This window comes from Tasmannia lanceolata, unplaced genomic scaffold, assembly GCF_043159265.1.
Source record: "Tasmannia lanceolata isolate RefF3 unplaced genomic scaffold, GAP_Taslan_0.1 ptg000006l, whole genome shotgun sequence".
NCBI lineage: Eukaryota > Viridiplantae > Streptophyta > Magnoliopsida > Canellales > Winteraceae > Tasmannia > Tasmannia lanceolata.
Genome location: NW_027518683.1, coordinates 5,400,982 through 5,420,696, shown reverse-complemented (window position 1 = coordinate 5,420,696; position 19,715 = coordinate 5,400,982).

Sequence of the window (19,715 nt, the reverse complement as noted above, 5' to 3'; positions counted from 1 at the left end):
ACCTCGAGCGGGTCTTTTTTGTATGTTATAATGTTAGAGCCCACTACAGACAAGTTGAGGCGTAACGTCATAGTAAATGATCTATAGTGGGCTCCACTTTTGGATGATCCTGCCCGTCCATTTTTAGGGTTTCACATAATGACCCAAGATTCTCGACTACGAGAGAATCCTAACACATGGTAATATGTTTTTTTTGGTCATTGAATGTGGACCGTTGATTATACAGTCAAAAATGCATTTACTTGCCATTTATTTTATAGGCCTTGCTTTGGATCCCCTAAGTAGACCTCATAAAAAGTGACCCGGACCTGCAGGTTCACCCAGTCAGCCCGTAATTTACGGGTCTAGTTCACTAAATCAGTGACCCATTAAATTTTTGCCCAGCCCAACCGTCAAAACTAGGCCGGGCTGGGTAAACCCACGGGTGCCCATAAAAAGCCAAATGAACGTGATATTATATGGTGTAAGCCATTATATAGTCCCGTATTTTTCAAAAAGTATTGTACGGACCACATCATAGGATGATCTAAACCGTCCATGTGATGGAACACATCGTGAATACGTTGTGCCCCAAAAATCATTTCCATAGGATGATCGGAGCCCTCCGATCTATGTACTTTCCATTTATTACTGTGTTAATTTAATAGAGGAATGCTACACTAATGGGTACCCTTGCAAAAATCAGCAGAGAGAGAGAGAAAGAGAGTTTTCTGGCTCCGTTTGGTTGCCGGAATTTTTTTGGTTCTTGGGATTTTTGCGGAACAAAAAACTTCCTAGGAGATTGGTGGGAAAAAAAAACTCCTTGGAAATATCCCGGTAAAATAAAAATCCCATGTTTGGTTGACCGGACTATGGTGGGGAAAAAAAATGTTTTGTTTGGTTGCTTGAACTTTTGGGAAGAAAAAAAATTCTTCTGCAAGCTTATTTTTGGTTCCTGGGATTATTTTGGTTTCTGAGAGTTTTTTTTTTTCCTTCCCGGGTTTCATGCGGGGTTATTTTGGTTCTTGGAATTATTTTGGGCACACCAACCAAACTTGGGTTTCCTGCGGAAATTCCACAAAAGCCCCAAGAATCAAAAAAATTTCGGCAACCAAACTAATTAGATTAGTTGTGATGCTCATAAGCATACTTGAAAGCCAGGGATTTTTTGTTTCAAGCCTGGAATTTATCTAGGAACCTGAGCAGGCACCTTAAATTTTATTAATATGAAAATTTTTTTTGCAAGAGGGGCCATACTACCTCACCTTCAAACCTAGAAGGATACAAAAATTCACTTAAAAAAATTATTGATCAGTTGCGACACTCATAAACCACGTTAAAGTACAATGAATTTGGCAACATATGGGCAAAATATTTCCAATAGTTTAGCCTGTTGGATGTTTCATTTGTGCAGAAGGTTGTAGAAATTACAAGCATTCATTAATCTCTAAATAGAGGGAAAACACAGTTATATTAAATTTAGGGAGATGATATTTTCACCCCTCTCCAGTAGGCATTCGCCCCCCTCATAACTGGAACAGTGGGCAACTTTAACACTCTTTAACGTCAAATCAATTTACAAGGGGGGAGAATGTGTATTGCGGGTGGGTGGTGGTGGTGAAAATATCATCGCCCAAATTTACATAAAAAAATGGCTCGTTCAAGAATTCAATTTTAAAAAAAATCCAGAGAAAAATTTAAGCATATCCAAACATGCCTTCATTTAGAGGGACTTTAATGAATTTCAGTAGAATTGAAGAATAACATGACGTTAGTTTAAAGTTAGGCCTATCAATAAAAACATGTAAAATTGTTTTTAGGTTTGATTGAATTTGGAGGTGGGTTTGTTTTTCTGATTATTCAATAAACTTATCGGTTTACCCCTAGCAATGTTTTATTTAGATATTAAAAGGGGGTGAAGGGATGAGAATCACGGGATTTCTTCGGAGGCTTTACTCTTTAGGATTATTTAGTCATAAATATAGTATTTTTAAGAGGATTTTCTTGGTTTCATTTTTTTGGTAGTTCCTGTTTAAACGTTGGAATTATTATATTGAATTTCGAATTATTATATTGAATTTCCATATATGATTCTCCTAGTCCTATTGTTTGGTTACTTTTTTTTGAGAAAAATACCAGGAAATGTTATTCTACTGATTTGCTTAAAGCTGTTTGGTTTGGAATTTAGCAAAAATGGGGAGTTTGACCACTGGGGTTGTCAGGCCCTTGTCTGCTGACGTGGAACCCTCTAAACTCCCTCAACACATTTCTCCAAAATGAAGAAAAAATGGGAGAAATTCTTAGGCAAATCTTTTTTTTGTATAAGAATTTGCTAGTCACCTTCGCCGAGGCCACTTGTCGACTTGTGGCCCAAGTAACATGAGTGCAAAGGTGGCTAGCAAAAACATAATAGCAAAAAATAGTAATCATTACGGATTTGTGGCAGAAGTACTAAATTTTAAATAAAAAATTACGAAAAAATGAAAGCAAAGTAGGAAAATTACGAAAAAAACAGTGAAATGATGTACTAACATATGACAATTACCGAAAACACTATAAAGAAAATTAAAAATTATGACAATTACGGGAAAAAAGGCCAAAATAAAACTTTTGCACTTATCTACGGGCACCAACGGGTCCACCCGTCCCGGCCCCGTTTTGACAGGCCGGGTGGACCCGTGGGTCAATTTCAAACAGGTCACGGATTGGTGACCCGGGCCCGTAATTTACGGGCAGGTTCGGGTCACTTATTGCCAGGTCTAGTTTTATTAGGAAGTGGCAAATCTTGGCCAAACCAAACACCATCTTTTAGATTTACTCTCAATCTCCCCGTTGACTGATTTCCTTTTGATTTGCTTTTAATCTCCCCTTGACTTCTTCTTCTCCAAATCCTCCCAACATCTACCAGCAACCAAACAGAGCAGTAGTGTAGATTTTCCTTTCTTTGGGACAAATTCCCCATTTCCGATTGAGCTTTTCCTTGCATATTCTTAGCTTTGGAGACCATTTTTATAAAGCTTACACCTTCATGGGTTTTAGGCAATCTGCCTTACAGGAAAAATACAAGATAGGCTATATGTCTAGTTAGAAAAAATACTAGGTATGATGAAAGAAAGGGAGAAGATACAAAGAAAGATAGGCCTAGTGGCCTCATATCTAATCTGTTTAAATTTGTGGAGCTGAAAATGGACAGATTTGTGCAGGTCTAGAGCTGTCCATTTTAAGCTCCACAAATTGTAGGGTTTGGATGATCCTATGTAGCTAATTTTTGAGGCACACCCTATCTTTGTCAGGATCCATCAAATGAATGGTTTGCATCACCCAAACAAGGTGGGTCCCCGCTGTTTTTTGACCGACGGACTAGAAAAGTATTTCTAGTCGGCAAACTAGAAATACTTTTCACACACACACATATTAATGGGTAAGCTTGTTTAGGCGGACCCCTACTAGTATATTAAAGAAAGGGATTTGCTAGCGTCCACAGCCGAAGGCATTTCTCCGAGGCCTGTTGCATCTGACAGCAGCCACATAGGCTCACTTTTCACCAGATTTTGTCCTCATTCACGAGGTGGCTGCTATCAGATAAAACAGGCCATCCGCGAAATGCTTTCTGCAATGGACACTAGCAAATCCCATTAAAGAAAGAAAGATGAAACAGTTTATTCCTAAGATTTACACATTTCTAACTTTGATTGATGATATGCCCGATTCACAGCTTTGGTTTCTGTTTTGAGAGATGTTGCATGCCTCTTAGTTTTGCTTGTTTTCTCTCTCTTTATTGAAAGGCATTGACAAAATTTTCGTGATCCATTTTTGTCAAGTGTTAGACCAAAAATCGGTAACAGGTACAGCAGTGGCGTAAGAACTGAGAGCGAGTGACGAGGGAGGTTGAGTATGAGTCCTGTGGTGAGTGCTTAGTCCTGCACAAGGCAAACGAGGTCAGAAGACCAGACCGGATTTTACTCCGGACAGGTCCTTCGACACTCAAGTCAGTATGAGCAAGAGTGAAGGGAAATGTCAGAGTTTTTAGGGAGGAGGGTTTTTTAGCATTACCCATTAGTCTGAGCTTTAGTCCCCTATTTATAGGGAAGATCTGTTGAGGTGTCCTGGACAGGTGGTGGTCTGTGAGAGGCTGGATCTCACCTACTCTGGGACAGGTGGCAGCCCGTGAGAGGCTGGATCTCACCTACTCTGGGACAGGTGGCAGCCTGTGAGAGGCTGGATCTCACCTACTCTGGGACAGGTGGCAGCCTGTGAGAGGCTGGATCTCACCTACTCTGGGACAGGTGGCAGCCTGTAAGAGGCTGGTGTTTTCACACCCCATCAGTTGCCCCCCAGTTTTCCAAGTCATGGAGGGACTTGGGAAAGTGTAGTCGGTTGTTTTTCTGGATGGGCGGACGCTGTTCGGAGGTGAAATGGAGAGCCTGGAGTTCGCAGTCCGGAGCTCGCAGCTCGGAGATCGCAGTCCGCAGTTCGGAGTACGGCTTCAACCGGACTGGCTCTTGACGCTTTTCAGAATGCGCCGTATCCAGTTCGGAGGTCGCAGTACGGAGATAGCAGTCCGCAGTTCGGAGTACGGCTTCAACCGGATTGGCTCTTGACGCTTTTCAGAATGCGCCGTATCCAGTCCGGAGGTCGCAGTACGGAGATCGCAGTCCGCAGTTCGGAGATAGCAGTCCGCAGTTCGGAGTACGGATTCAACCGGACTGGCTCTTGACGCTTTTCAGAATGCGCCGTATCCAGTCCGCAGTCCGCAGTACGGAGATCGCAGTCCGCAGTTCGGAGTACGGCTTCAACCGGACTGGCTCTTGACGCTTTTCAGAATGCGCCGTATCCAGTCCGGAGGTCGCAGTACGGAGATCGCAGTCCGCAGTTCGGAGTACGGCTTCAACCGGACTGGCTCTTGACGCTTTTCAGAATGCGCCGTATCCTGTTCGGTTTTTACCGGACTGTTTTTTGTCGTCTTGCGGACAGTTCGGTGCGGACCGGACTGATTTTTGTCGTTTTGTGAGAACGCGTTATATCCAGTACGGTTTTTTCCGGACTGAGTTTTGTCGTCTTGCGGCCAGTTCGGTGCGGACCGGACTGATTTTTGTCGTTTTGTGAGAACGCGTTATATCCAGTACGGTTTTTTCCGGACTGAGTTTTGTCGTCTTGCGGCCAGTTCGGTACGGACCGGGCTGATTTTTGTTGTTTTGTGAGAACGCGTTATATCCAGTACGTTTTTTTCCGGACTGAGTTTTGTCGTCTTGCGGCCAGTTCGGTGCGGACCGGACTGATTTTTGTCGTTTTGTGAGAACGCGTTATATCCAGTACGGTTTTTTCCCGGACTGAATGCGGAGTGCGGAGTGCGGAGATCCATTCTTGGGACGTGAATGTTTACGCGCGTGCTTGATCGTATTGATGGTGGGAGAATGTGTCCGTCATAAATAGGGGACACGTGGCGCAATCCGGATGACCTCGAGATGCGTGCATCGCATTTATTGCCCCACCGCCTCTTAAAAACTATATAAGGAGGTTTACCCCCCTTCACTTTTTACTTTTTACTTTTCATCTTTTTCCTCTTCTTGCTCTGGGAGTTTCCACTTCTCAGTTCGCAGCTCGCAGTCCACAGATCGCAGATCGCAGTTCGAAGCCCGTAGCTCGCAGTCGCGTTCCAAGATCTTTACGAGCTCCACTCACCGGTATTCCTCTCAGCCCTTCCTTTTACTATGTCTGGTAGTACTTCCAATTCCGAGTCCGGTACGGGGTCCTCCACTAGCAGTAGTTCGGAGTTTAGGATGCCTCAGGAGCCTGTAGTGGCTAGGGCGTCTGATAGGATAGACCTTGTAGAGATAGTGACGACGGAGGGGATAGGGATGAAGTGTTCTTAGATCTGAATGCCACTCCACCCTTGACTGGCAGTCTCCCGCGAGCAGAAGGGAGTGTTGAGAGCGACGTTGCTGAAGCGTCCACAACATTCCTTCCTGGCCGGGCGGTGGAGGTGATCACTAGAGCGCAGATGGATGCCGATCCAAAATACAACTTGCGAGCTCTAGTCGAGGAGAACTACCTCACCAGGTCTATGCTGGGAGATATTAGGGATAAATACTGTGTGCCCCCGAGATTTGAACTGAGGGCAGCTATAGAGGGAGACAGAGCCTGCAACGAGAGCCAGGACCTCTGTATTTATGAGGAGTCACTGAGGGCAGGACTCCGATTTTCGTTGCACCCCTTTTTCTCAGCGGTGCTACGATACTACGGACTAGCCCCGGCCCAGGTAGCTCCGAACTCATGGAGATTATTAGTTGGGTTTTTATACCTCGTCCACGGTCGGTTAGAGAGGAGCGTGACTTTGTCACTGTTCCGTGCTTGTGCACACCTGAAGAAGCATAAAGAAGGGGGCTGGATCTACATTAGCCAGCGCCCTGAACGGAAGATAATCACTGGCATTCCTTCGTCGATTCACTCGTGGAAGAATAGATTCTTCTATGTTGTGGATCAGGAGGCCAGTGAGCCCTGGTCCGTCCCTCTAGTGTGGGACACTCCAGATACCTCAAAACTGAGTCGAAAGCCGCTCCTCGAAGGTGAGGACAGGATAACATTCGCCTTGATGCGGAAGGAGATCGAGCAATCGGGCCTCATCCGTTGTAAGGAGTTTTCTGAAGAGGCGATTCTGGTCGGGCTGGGCGTGAGTGCCGCGACTCCAGAACGTATGTAGCTAGACTTGTCTATGCAATCTGTTTATTTTTTATATACTTGCTTCTGACCGTTGGCTGCTCATTTGTCTTGCAGAGATGAAGAAACAATCAACCGTCGAGAAAATCAGGCAGGGAGCTCACCCGCGGGCACAAGAAGGTGCTCAACAGGCGCAGCAGGAGCGCCAGAAGAGAAAGGCGACTGTACTGGGGAGTCCGGCCCCGTCACAGGGTACTCCTCCCCCATCCCAGAGGCCCAAGACTACGGTGAAGCTAATAGGCCCCTTTGCTCAGGGCGGTGGCTCTTCTAAGTCCGGTGGTGCTTCTACCGGAGCCGGTTCTGGGGCTCGTCCTCCTGCGGGGATTAGTGAGCACGTCTTTCGACCCAATTGGGCCGTTCTGAAGGATGACACTGCCCTAGGCGAGAGCCGAGTAGTAGCAGAGCTCATGAGCAAGTGTTTGCTGCGGAAGGACAAGCAACAGATCCTTTACGAGCTGCCAGCTACAGGAGAGGAGGCTGTGCTATCCTCAGCTTACCAGGTAAGGAAGTGGTGATCCATTTGCTAACTTTCTGCCCATTTCTTCCTTTCACCATACTGATGCCTGTTTCTTTCTTCAGATCTTGCTCTACTATAATGACCTCAAGGAGAAGAGTAAGAAGTTCTCCCAAGCCATTACTGCATCTGAAGAGGTGAACGGAAAGTTGGCCGCTGAGGTGCAGGAACTTCAAACGAGCATCGGGCGAATAGAGGAGGAGAGGAGGAGAGGAGGTTGTTGAAAGAGGATCTGGCCGCGGAGAAGAGGAAACTGGCCAAGGCTGCTGAAGCCATGGAGGCTCAAAGAGGAAGAGCTACTGAGAGGCAGGAGAAGGCAGTGAAAGAGGCCACAGAGGCAAAGGAGGCTGAACTTTTCAGCCTGTCGAGCGAGGCTTATAGTCTTGGATACTACGACTGCCTCCAGGAGCTCCAGGCCTGCAATCCAAACTTATTGATGCAGAACATGACTCTCCCTGCCAGGCCGAAGATTACTGATGAGGAGCCAGATACTCCTGCTGACGTCACCTCTCTTCCAGATGCTTAGAATTTTTTTTTTTGTTTTGATCTCTTTTTGTAATGGTCCTTGAGACCCTACAGCTCTTACCAGCATTTTTAAAGTGAATTTTGTAATGGCCCTCGAGGCCCCACATATTCTAATCAATGAAATCACATTTGTCTGTCTCTGATACTTCTCAACTGAGTGATTTGCTTGACTTTGTCTTTTTAATTTTGATAACCTGGGAATGAGGCTGTTGGTAGTCGAATTGTGACCAAGTACCCAAGTTTTGTGAACAGGGTTTCCAGTAAGTACCCAAGTTTTGTGAACTGGGTTTCCAGTGAGTACCCAAGTTTTGTGAACTGGGTTTCCAGTGAGTACCCAAGTTTAAGAACTGGGTTTCCAGTGAGTACCCAAGTTTTGTGAACTGGGTTTCCAGTGCGTACCCAAGTTTAAGAACTGGGTTTCCAGTGCGTACCCAAGTTTTGTGAACTGGGTTTCCAGTGAGTACCCAAGTTTAAGAACTGGGTTTCCAGTGAGTACCCAAGTTTTGTGAACTGGGTTTCCAGTGAGTACCCAAGTTTAAGAACTGGGTTTCCAGTGCGTACCCAAGTTTTGTGAACTGGGTTTCCAGTGCGTACCCGAGTTTAAGAACTGGGTTTCCAGTGCGTACCCAAATTTTGTGAACTGGGTTTTCAGATATAAAAGTGACACTGAATTTGCAAGAAGATTATTTATTCATAACAACAAATATACAAATTTACAAGATCACCTTTTCACGCCGGATAATTCGACTACTGATAATATTTCCTGAGGTTTTTGGAGTTCCATGCGTGGGGTAATAGGTGCTCCTCCAGTGTCTCTAGCTTGTAGCTTCCTGGCCGGATAACTTCCTTCACTCGATAGGGTCCCTCCCAAGTTGGGGAAAGTTTCCCTACTTTCGTCGGCTGGGAGACGGCTGCCTTTCTCAGGACCAGATCCCCTGTCCTGAATTCTCTGGGGCGAATTTTGGAGTCGTGATAATTCGACACCTTCTGCTTATAAGCGGCGACCCGGATTCGAGATTCCTCCCGGATTTCTTCTAGTAAGTCGAGATTGGCGCGGAGTCCGTCGCTGTTCAGTTGCTCATGGAAACTGATGACTCTGGGAGATGGGGTGCCTATATCAACAGGTATCACGGCTTCGGTTCCAAAAGAGAGGTTGAATGGTGATTCACCAGTCGTCGTGCGAGGAGTGGTGCGGTAAGCCCACAGAACATGGTAGAGCTCATCTGCCCATCGGCCAGCTTTTTCATCCAGCCTCTTCTTTATCCCTTGAAGCAAGATCCTATTAGTTACTTCCGTTTGCCCATTGGTCTGGGGGTGAGCAACCGAAGTGAATCTCTGTTCAATCTTTAGGTCAGAGCAGAACTTCCGAAAGTTCCGGCAGTCGAACTGTTTGCCGTTATCTGTGATTAAGGCACGGGGAATCCCAAATCTGCAGACCACTGCCTTCCAGAAGAAATTCTGTATATTCTGCTCAGTGATCTGGGCTAGAGGTTCTGCCTCCACCCACTTGGTGAAGTAGTCGATCGCCACTGCCACGAATATGCGCTTTCCAAAAGCCGGCGGAAAAGGGCCCAAGATGTCCATCCCCCATACTGCAAAAGGAAGTGGACTGATAATTGGGGTCATCGCCACAGCAGGCTGGTGGATGGTGGGGGAAAATTTCTGGCACCTCTCGCACTTTTTAACCAGATTCAGCGCGTCTTGTCGTATGGTGGGCCAATACAATCCTCTGAGGAGTACCTTTATTGCCAGGGCTTTGCCCCCCAGATGTTCTCCACAGATTCCTTCATGAGTCTCTTGCAATGCGTACGCGGCGTCGCTTGGTCCCAGACACTTTAGGTACGGGAGAGTGTAGGACCTTTTATACAAAATGTCACTGCTGAGGGAGAATCGGGCAGCTCTCTGTATCACCTTACGGGCTTCCTTCTTATCTTCGGGAAGCTTTTCGTCCCGTAAGTAGTGAATGATCTCGTCCATCCAGCACGGCTCGTTCTCCACCTGCATTATTTCTGCGGCTTCTCTTTCGATGCTAGATCTTTGTAGGAATTCCATACGTATTCTTCCAAGAGTGGTGTACCCAGAGGCAGCCAGCTTCGACAGTACATCTGCTTTGGTATTTTCTGTTCGTGGTACTCTGATGACCTCGAAACTGGCAAACCGGCCGGAGAGTTGATGAACCTTGGCAAGATACTTAACCATACGCTCATCTCGAGCTTCATAGACCCCTTGGATTTGGTTTGCTACCAGCTGCGAGTCGCAGTATGCTTTTAATGTCCGTGCGCCGGTCTGAATTGCTAGGTTCATTCCGGCAAGGAGGGCTTCATATTCTGCCTCATTGTTGGACGCACGGAATCCGAATCTCAGGGCGTAGTCCGCAGTGAACTCATCGGGCCCGGTAAGGACGAGGCCGGCTCCACAGCCACTTTTATTTGAAGATCCATCGACGTATACCTCCCAGACTGGTGCGTTGGTCATGGTGTCCGGTTTGGTTGGCTGTCGCATGATCTCCTGAGGTTCTCCTGCTATACATTCTTCAGGGGCTGCCTTTTCTGTAACTGGGAGCTGTGCCGCTTCGGGGTCGACGACCTGTTGGGGGATGGTACACTCGGCTACGAAATCTGCTAGCACTTGGGCTTTGATAGCTGGTCTGGGCGCGTACTGAATATCGAACTCACTTAGCTCTACGGCCCATTTTACAAGTCGCCCGGAGATATCTGGTCAATGGAGGACCTGTCGAAGTGGCTGGTCAGTCAAGACCTTTACAATGTGAGCTTGGAAGTATGGCCTTAGTTTTCTGGCAGCCATTACCAGCGCGTAAGCCAATTTCTCGACCCGCTGGTACCTTATTTCTGCGTCGTGAAGAACCTTGCTGACATAGTAGATTGGTTTTTGCTGGCGGTGCTCTTCGCGGACGAGGACAGCTGCCAGTGCCGTGGAGCTAACGGAGAGATACAGAAATAACTCCTCACCTGGCTCCGGCTTTGTCAATAATGGCGGGGAGGACAGATACCTTTTCAGCTCGTCGAAGGCAATCTGGCATTCTTCCGTCGAGGGCGCAGTCTTGAGCCCCTTAACCGCGCTGAAAAAGGGCAGGCATCTCTCCGCCGATTTGGAGATGAAGCGGCCCAATGCCGCTATCATTCCCGTGAGCCGCTGAACTTCTCTGATGGTTCTTGGGGCGGTAAGCTCTATCACAGCTCTGATCTTCTCGGGATTTGCTTCTATCCCTCGCTGACTCACCATGAATCCCAAGAACTTCCCCGAGCTGACACCAAAAGTGCACTTGGTGGGGTTGAGTTTCATGTTGTGCTTCTTGAGGACCTGAAATGTTTCTCTGAGATCAGACACGTGGTCCTGTGCGCTTCGACTTTTGACCAGCATATCATCCACATACACTTCCATATTTCGGCCGATCTGGTTATGAAAAAGTCTGTTCACCAGCCTTTGGTAAGTAGCTCCGGCGTTTTTGAGGCCGAAGGGCATGACTCGGTAGCAATAAGTCCCTTGATCTGTGACGAATGAGGTCTTTGGTATATCCGATTCGTACATCCTGATCTGGTTATATCCGGAGAAGGCGTCCATGAAGCTCAACAGTTCATGACCCGCTGTGGCGTCGATGAGCTGATCGATCTTCGGGAGCGGATAACTGTCCTTGGGACAAGCCTTATTCAGATCAGTAAAATCGACGCAGGTTCTCCACTTTCCATTAGTCTTCTTGACTAGGACTACGTTTGCTAGCCAGTCCGGATATCGAATCTCGCGAATGAAGTCAGCCTTCAGAAGCCTCTCCACTTCTTCTTTTATTGCCTGTCGCCTTTCAAAAGCAAAGTGTCTCCTTTTCTGCTTCACCGGTCTGCAGGTTGAATCGACACCAAGCCTATGAGTGCTGATCTCTAGATCGATGCCGGGCATATCGGCAGGAACCCATGCAAAGACATCGTCCTCCGGGCACAGTGGGATGGAGAGTAGGTCCTCAGCGGGTTGAGTACCCCTGAGTTCGTCCCTTACATCAAGCAGTTCGATTGGCAGTGATTCCACTGCGTTTTTTCCTTTCAGTGCCATTGCATAGCACTCCCTTGATTGAGGCTGATCTCCGCGAACTTCCCCCACGCCATTAGGGGTTATGAATTTCATTTTTTGGTGGTAGGCTGAGGCGACTGCTCGGATCAGATTCTGGCCAGGCCGTCCCAAGATAGCATTATAGACCGAGGTGGCCTTCACTACCAGGAAGTTAACCATGGCGAACGCTTGACATGGTGAATCTCCGACAAGAACAGGGAGCTCGATCTGTCCTACCACTTTTACGACCTCTCCGGAGAAGCCGAACAAATCTGAGTTCGCCGGCCTTAGACGGTCGTCGCCTATTGTAGACACCCCATTTTGACCGGACCCAAGTTCGCTATGCTTGGGAGAAACCCCATCCGATCATTTCCGCCATGTTTCGCATTTTTCCGTGAGAGGTTGAGAGAGATTATTCATAAGAATCCAAGCGAGGGAGAATTTGGACCCGTTTGGTGGGCCCGCATTGAACATTTGTTTAAAATTCGAATCAACCGAGGGCCCACATTGTGGGGCCCACGTTGTGGGGCCCGCGTTGTGGGGCCCACATTGTGGGGCCTCAGTAGGGCCTCTTGTGAGGCCTCTTATGAAGAACAATAATGATGGATTCTCCACTAAAGAAACATGATGGGCCCTCCACTAAGAAGAATGATGATGGATTCTCCACTAAGAAACATGATGGGCCCTCCACTAAGAAGAATGATGATGGATTCTCCACTAAGAAACATGATGGGCCCTCCACTAAGAAGAATGATGATGGATTCTCCACTAAGAGGGACAACATGATGAGCTCTCCACCAACACATCTCTCTCTCTCTCTCTCTTTCTCTCCCTATATATATCTTCCTTCCCATCCATAAAAAAAAAGGGGGAGAAAAAAAGGAGATTTACCTTCCATTATCTCTTTCTCTTCCATTATCTCTTCCAATCACTCCCTCAAATCCCTTTCCCTATATTCTTCTTCCATTATCTCTCCCAATCACCTCCCAATCCTTCCCTCTAAGAGAAAGCGAAAGACGGCGGATCGGATCGGCGGCGGCAAGATCTTCACCACAGGTAGGTGCATTTTTCTCAAAATATTTCTGTTTTTTTCCGAATTTTTCTGATTTTTTCCGCAAATTGTGTTTTAAAAATAGAAAACTCTTCAAAAAAACATCTTTTGACGAAGAAAAATTAAATTATATACCAAACAGATTCCAAATTTAATGCAATTTCGTGGGAAATTAATATGGTACTGATTCATTTTACCATGAATTTTTAAGGATTTTTGGAGTTTATTTGGTATATTATTTAATGCTTTCTTTGAAAATTATCAGATTTTGTGAGACTTGTTACTGACATCAAATCACCCTTAAAATTCTTAACATTTTTACAGTAGTCTTATCTTCCATATTTCTTGTTACTGTAAAATTTTCGAGTGATTTGGATCTGTTTTCATATGGGATGTAGTGTTAATTCTTAATCTGGTCTGAAAATTGTAAAATCCGAAATCGGTAGTAAATAGTCTTTATAATTTATGAAATTCTCACCGTATGCTCATTTTATTGATATCTTATTTCTGTAGAAATTTCATAGAATTTATATGTCTATTTCTTGTAGTTTCTGTGTTAATTTGGCAATCTGGTCATTTAATTGTTAAATCAAGATTAAATATGAATTTAATGTAAAAATCTGCAAAACTCATCTATTAAGCTACATACATTCCCATCTTGCTGCTGTAGAAATTTCAACTCATTTCGAATTCGTTTGCAATAATTTCACTTGTAAAATCATTCATATGCTTAAAATTGATACAATCCATTGAAAATTTGAAATTAATTACTACCAAGTGATTTTCAACATTCGAAATTCGAAATTAAAATTGATAAAATCCATTGATAAAATCACATTTACTCAAACTTAATCTAACAAAACCTGAAGGTATCATAGATTGCGCGAACTTATTGCACACACTTACATCACTTGCATCTAAACCCCTGCATCTCACATGCACACACGTCCTATTTTAGGAACCCGGAGTGTTATCTAGCATGGTTGACTGGGATTTCATCACCTGGTGCCTCTGTGCTAGAGAAGCATTCCACCCTTAGCCTAGTACCTTTATGGTACGTAAACGGATCTCTTGTTCACGTACTGATACGCCGGACACTGGTACAGTATATCGAACATGGATTCGCGCTAAGGGAACTCTTGGCCTTACCCCTAGATTAACCCACACATGCATGTAGTATACGAACACATGCGCATCACGTGTGTGAGCCTAGTTTAGGATATCCTACCCATTTGTGTCTAGATTAGGCCGTAGTCCATCTTCCAATGGCTACGATCGGTCCTAGGTACACAAACAAAGTCATGAGTCGAGATCCTTTCTCCACTCCGCTAGATTAGGGTTAGGGTTGATGCCTTCAGGTAACACTGATAAAATGTGCGAAGATTAAAAAACTTTTCCTTTGGGGTTAGGATGTAAATCCCATTCATTTCCAAAGATCTCATAGGATTAGTCATTCATGATCCATCCGTTGAAAGCAATCTTATGCTATCTCATTTCATCTTGATCACAGATTTTCAATCTTATATTATCTGATTTGACTCGTGTTTTCATCTCTTTTAGAGAGTCTTTGACTCATTTATTCCTTTAGTTGGTGTTAGTGGAGTCTTTGACTCGTATTTCTTTTCCTTTAGAGAGTCTTTGACTCATATATCCTTTAGTTGGTGTTAGTGGAGTCTTTGACTCGTATTTTCATCTCTTTTAGAGAGTCTTTGACTCATTTATCCTTTAGTTGGTGTTAGTGGAGTCTTTGACTCGTATTTCTTTTCCTTTAGAGAGTCTTTGACTCATATATCCTTTAGTTGGTGTTAGTGGAGTCTTTGACTCGTGTTTTTCATCTCTTTTAGAGAGTCTTTACTCATTAATCCTTTAGTTAATGTTAGTGGAGTCTTTGACTCGTGTTTCTTTTCCTTTAAAGAGTCTTTGACTCATTTATCTTTTAGTTGGTGTCATTGGAGTCTTTGACTCGTGTTTCCGTTTTTAGAGAGTCTTTGACTCATCTGTTTTATTTGCAGTATTATTAGAGAGTCTTTGACTTCGTTATCTCATTTCAGTGTTATCAGTTGCTCTTATTAGAGAGTCTTTGACTCGTTTATCCTTTAGTCGCTTTTATTAAAGAGTTTTTGACTCATTTATTCTCCAGTTACTGTCATTAGAGAGTCTTTGACTCATTTGCTCTTATAATAGTATTATTAGAGCATAGTTGATTTGCCGTAAGTGTTTGATAGGTAGAGAGTTCGTTTCGAACTACGTTGGCTTGATCCTCTTCCACGAGGTACGTAGTGCAGCTTGGGATCCACATCCCAAGTCCAGCCAAACCTTTAAAAATAAAAATTTTAAATCTTTCAAAGTTACAAAAATATTCAAACCATTTTCAAAAAGATCTTCCTCTAGAGTTAGGAGTATGTCCTAGCTGTTTAGGTTGTGTTCTAGAGTTAGGAGTTTGTCTTGATTTGTATTGATATGGTATGTCCTGTCGTGTGAGTGTCCCTAGAGTTAGGAGGCCTCGAGTCGATCGGTTAGACATTTAGTCGAACCGATGGCTAGACTAGGCATATAGTCAACCCGTGGTTTTCATTAGGTTGCACAGCCTAGTTACACATAGGATTGTAGGAACCACCTGCATTAGCCTAAGGCTAATCAACTTGCATTAGTTAGGGCATATAGGGTGTCCTAAAATCCACAATTCACTGGAATTTTAATAATCATACAAGAAGCTTTAATAACTGGTTCGGTCTTTTAGATCGAGTCTAGGATAGAGGGCTAGATGTCTTAGGCATCATAATTTAGAATAGGGCATCGAACTACGTGGGCTCCGATTCTTCCCGAGGCCGGGATACGTAGCGCAGCTAGGATGGATGGCCATTCTGGTCCGAGTCCAGTCCTGCATTAGAGTTAGGACTTGTCTTGTCCCGTCATACATAGCATAGATTTGTGTCTCATGTTTTGATATGTTTTCTTACTTTCTTGTACTGATACTATACCTTTGGTTGTAGCTTGCATGTGCGTGTCCACCAGAAACTTAGACACCCATTAGGCATGTCACTCATAACCTAGCTTTGCTTAGGTGACACATTTTTCATTTCATTTTACGTGTTTATTTCTCCATTATCAGGAAATGCATGCTTAGGTAGACGATTCCTGAGGATTGTTCCCATTTCACATGATTTTTACTCAAACTTCTTTGGAATTAATGAAAATGGCATAAGAGACCAAGTGCTTGCACTCGGGCGAATTGGGGGTGCTCTCAGACCTTCCCCATTCGTAACCAGGCACGAACCCATATATATTTCTGGTTATCCATTGCACAGAGGATTTGATTTTAGGGTTCCATGGCCTATCCATGGATGGCGACTCTGAGTTATTATAGGTATGTCTCGGTTTCGAACCCCGGTTCCGGATCAAGACATATCCCTTTTTTTTATATCGCCACTCGTGCTATGCTATGAGGGTGGCATCCGTTTCGAGAGTTCCTTGGCAGAGCTCTCCCTCACATTGTGGAGATCTTAGAGGATTGCTGTGGGGACCTCGCGTCCCTCGCCGCACTCGTCCTCTCCGGATCGGGGTCCACACCTATCATCATTTTCTCGAAGGCATGGTAGTATAGAATATCCGCTGAGCTCCCGTTGTCCACAAGAATTTTCTTTACCTCCCAGTTAGCAACGAGCATGGTTAACACCAATGCATCGTCGTGGGGCAAAATAAGGCTGTCCAGATCTGCGTCCGAGAAGGAGATCTCATTCTCCGTTCTTGACTTTTTGCTGGTTGTGTGAACGGCGTTAACTTGCCGTGCATACGCTTTTCGAGCAGCAGAGGAGGTGCCCCCAGCGGCTGGTCCGCCCATGATTGTATTGATAACCCCCCTTGGTTGAGATCGGGGTGCCTCAGGCTGCGCGTCGGTGACCTGAGAAGTCTTATCCTGAGGAGGGGGCTGCTGTGATCTTCGAGGGCTACGGCCCTGGGGACTCTTTCCTTTGCGCTCTTGGGTGCGGCCGTCATTCTGGATGTATTTTTTCAAATAACCCCGGCTGATCAGCTGCTCAATTTCTCCCTTGAGCTGCCAGCACTCCTCTGTGTCATGGCCGTGGTCCTTGTGAAACCGACAGTACTTTGAAGGATCTCTTCTGTTTCCCTTGGAGATCATTCTGGGCGGCCACTTCACAAACTCCTCCTCACTGATTGCCGCCAGTATGTGCTTTCTAGAGGTATTGAGAGGTGTGAAGTTCTCTTCTCTTCTCTGAGGGGGTGGAGACTTCTCTTTCCTGGGAGGTTTATCCTCCCTACGCTGTTTAGGCAGATTCTTCTCTTCAGAGGTTATCCTCCGGTTTGAATTAAGAGCTGCCAGTGTTTCTTCCACTGTTATATACTCTTCTGCCCCGGCCATGAGATCCGCCAGTGAGTGCGGATTTTGCCGAGCCACCGCTCGACGAAAATCATCAGATCTTGCACCGGTGAGGAGTGCGTTCATAGCCGCTGAGGGATCTAAATTGGGCACCTGTAGTGCCTCCCTGTTGAAGCGGCGGACGAACACCTTCAGGGGTTCATTATCATCCTGTCGTAAGGCCATCAGGGATGCAGTCGTTTTCTTCGGCCTACGGCTACTCATGAAATGGCGGACCAGATCCTCTCCAAAATCATCGAAATTGTTGATGGAGTTTGGTTTGATCCTGGAGTACCAGTCTCTTGCCGCGCCAGTGAGCGTCGTTGGGAAGGCTCTGCAGATGAAGCCGTCGGAGGCGCCGTGGAGGAGCATCATTGTTCTAAATGTCTCCAAATGATCCACGGGATCGGTAGTGCCGTCGTACTGAGGGACGGCAGGCATTTTAAATCCTCTGGGTGCTGGAGCACTCAGGACATCACTAGTGAACGGGCGTTCTGCTTGAGAACGCTCTGGAGGCGGGTCGGCTCTGATCCTTCGCCAATTCCTCTATTCGGTGGTTCATCTCCTCCATTCTCTGTAGCAGCGGATCCGTTCTGCGGTCTGGGGACCTGATTCTTCCCACAAATGGGCTTGCCGCAGAACCGGACTGACTTTCCGGACTCCTACGACGAGGCCGAGATTTTGCCGGTGGCAAACGATCTTCGTGAGGCCGGCGCCTCTGCGTGGAGCGAGACCGCGATCTGTCGCGGTGATGAGGTTCTGTCTGGGCGTGCCTCACTATGGGGCGATGAACTTGTCTAGCGGAGTGATGAGTTCTGCCCTCCCCATGACGTGATGACTCTCCCCTGTGGACTCCTTGGGCAGATCGCGGGGCCTCTGGAGGAGGTGGAGGGGGTGCTTGAAGTAGTTGTTGGTACTGACCAACAAGGGCCGTCATCTGCTGGAAGAGGGCTTGGACTTGCTCCGAGGTGGGCACGGGATTGTGATGCTCCGAGCGAGGAAGGCTTTGGTCGGCAGATGCTGCCACTACCATCGAGGCGATTCGACCGCTCCGGGTCCTACGAGGTAGCGCGGCTTGGTCGGTCTGCGCAGAAGCTAACCGCGCACTCTTGCGCCCTGCCATTTTTGTAAGTGAGATATGTAAGAACAGCTTTTAGTTCTTAGTCCCACGGATGGCGCCAATCTGTTAGACCAAAAATCGGTAACAGGTACAGCAGTGGCGTAAGAACTGAGAGCGAGTGACGAGGGAGGTTGAGTATGAGTCCTGTGGTGAGTGCTTAGTCCTGCACAAGGCAAACGAGGTCAGAAGACCAGACCGGATTTTACTCCGGACAGGTCCTTCGACACTCAAGTCAGTATGAGCAAGAGTGAAGGGAAATGTCAGAGATTTTAGGGAGGAGGGTTTTTTAGCATTACCCATTAGTCTGAGCTTTAGTCCCCTATTTATAGGGAAGATCTGTTGAGGTGTCCTGGACAGGTGTCCAGGACAGGTGTCCAGGACAGGTGGTGGTCTGTGAGAGGCTGGATCTCACCTACTCTGGGACAGGTGGCAGCCCGTGAGAGGCTGGATCTCACCTACTCTGGGACAGGTGGCAGCCTGTGAGAGGCTGGATCTCACCTACTCTGGGACAGGTGGCAGCCTGTGAGAGGCTGGATCTCACCTACTCTGGGACAGGTGGCAGCCTGTGAGAGGCTGGTGTTTTCACACCCCATCATCAAGAATAAATGTTTTTTATGGGAAAAAAGTTAGCTTCCTCGAGCAAGCAAAACTATTAGGTCTTCTATGGTGCCAAATTTCGAGATATGATTGAGACCTTCCGCCCCTTTAACTGCATCTCTTACATAAGAAAAAAGGTCTCAGTGGAAGAAAACACGGGCATTGGAAAAAAATATTTTAACAGAAAGTCTTGAGAGCAAGTCAAAGGAAACGTTCTCGGTGTACATTAGGAAAAGCGAAATAGAAGAAAGACTCAACGAAGATTCAAAGGGAAGGTTCTTGAAAATCACCGTGTCTGCTGAAACTGAGGGAGGCAATTTGACTCTCAGGTGCACAGCGTGAAATCCTTCTGGACACGTGTAACAGATTTTGTGGAAGAAATCGGAGTTTCGTGGGGTTCTTTTCCCTGGAATTATTCAAACGTCTAGAATATACGCGGACGTGGACTTCTCAACCACCGCGAGTTGGAGGCTTGGAGCCATTGGCTTGGCTCGGTTTAGTCTGACTCGGTTAATTTTATTATCCAACTAGGTGGGGTCTAGAGAGAGACATGCATGTGTAATCAAGACCGTTGATCTTGTAGACTATAGTGAGCCAACTAACATGGTTTTGGTCCCCTGCCTAATGGCTCCATATATTGCATCTTTAAAATAAAAACCTGCAAAAAATCAACGTTCTAAAAAAATGTTTGATGGTTAAAGGAGATTGGATCATCAGATCAATGGATCTGATCACATCTACATTGCACACATGGGATCCAAGCCACTCAAGATAG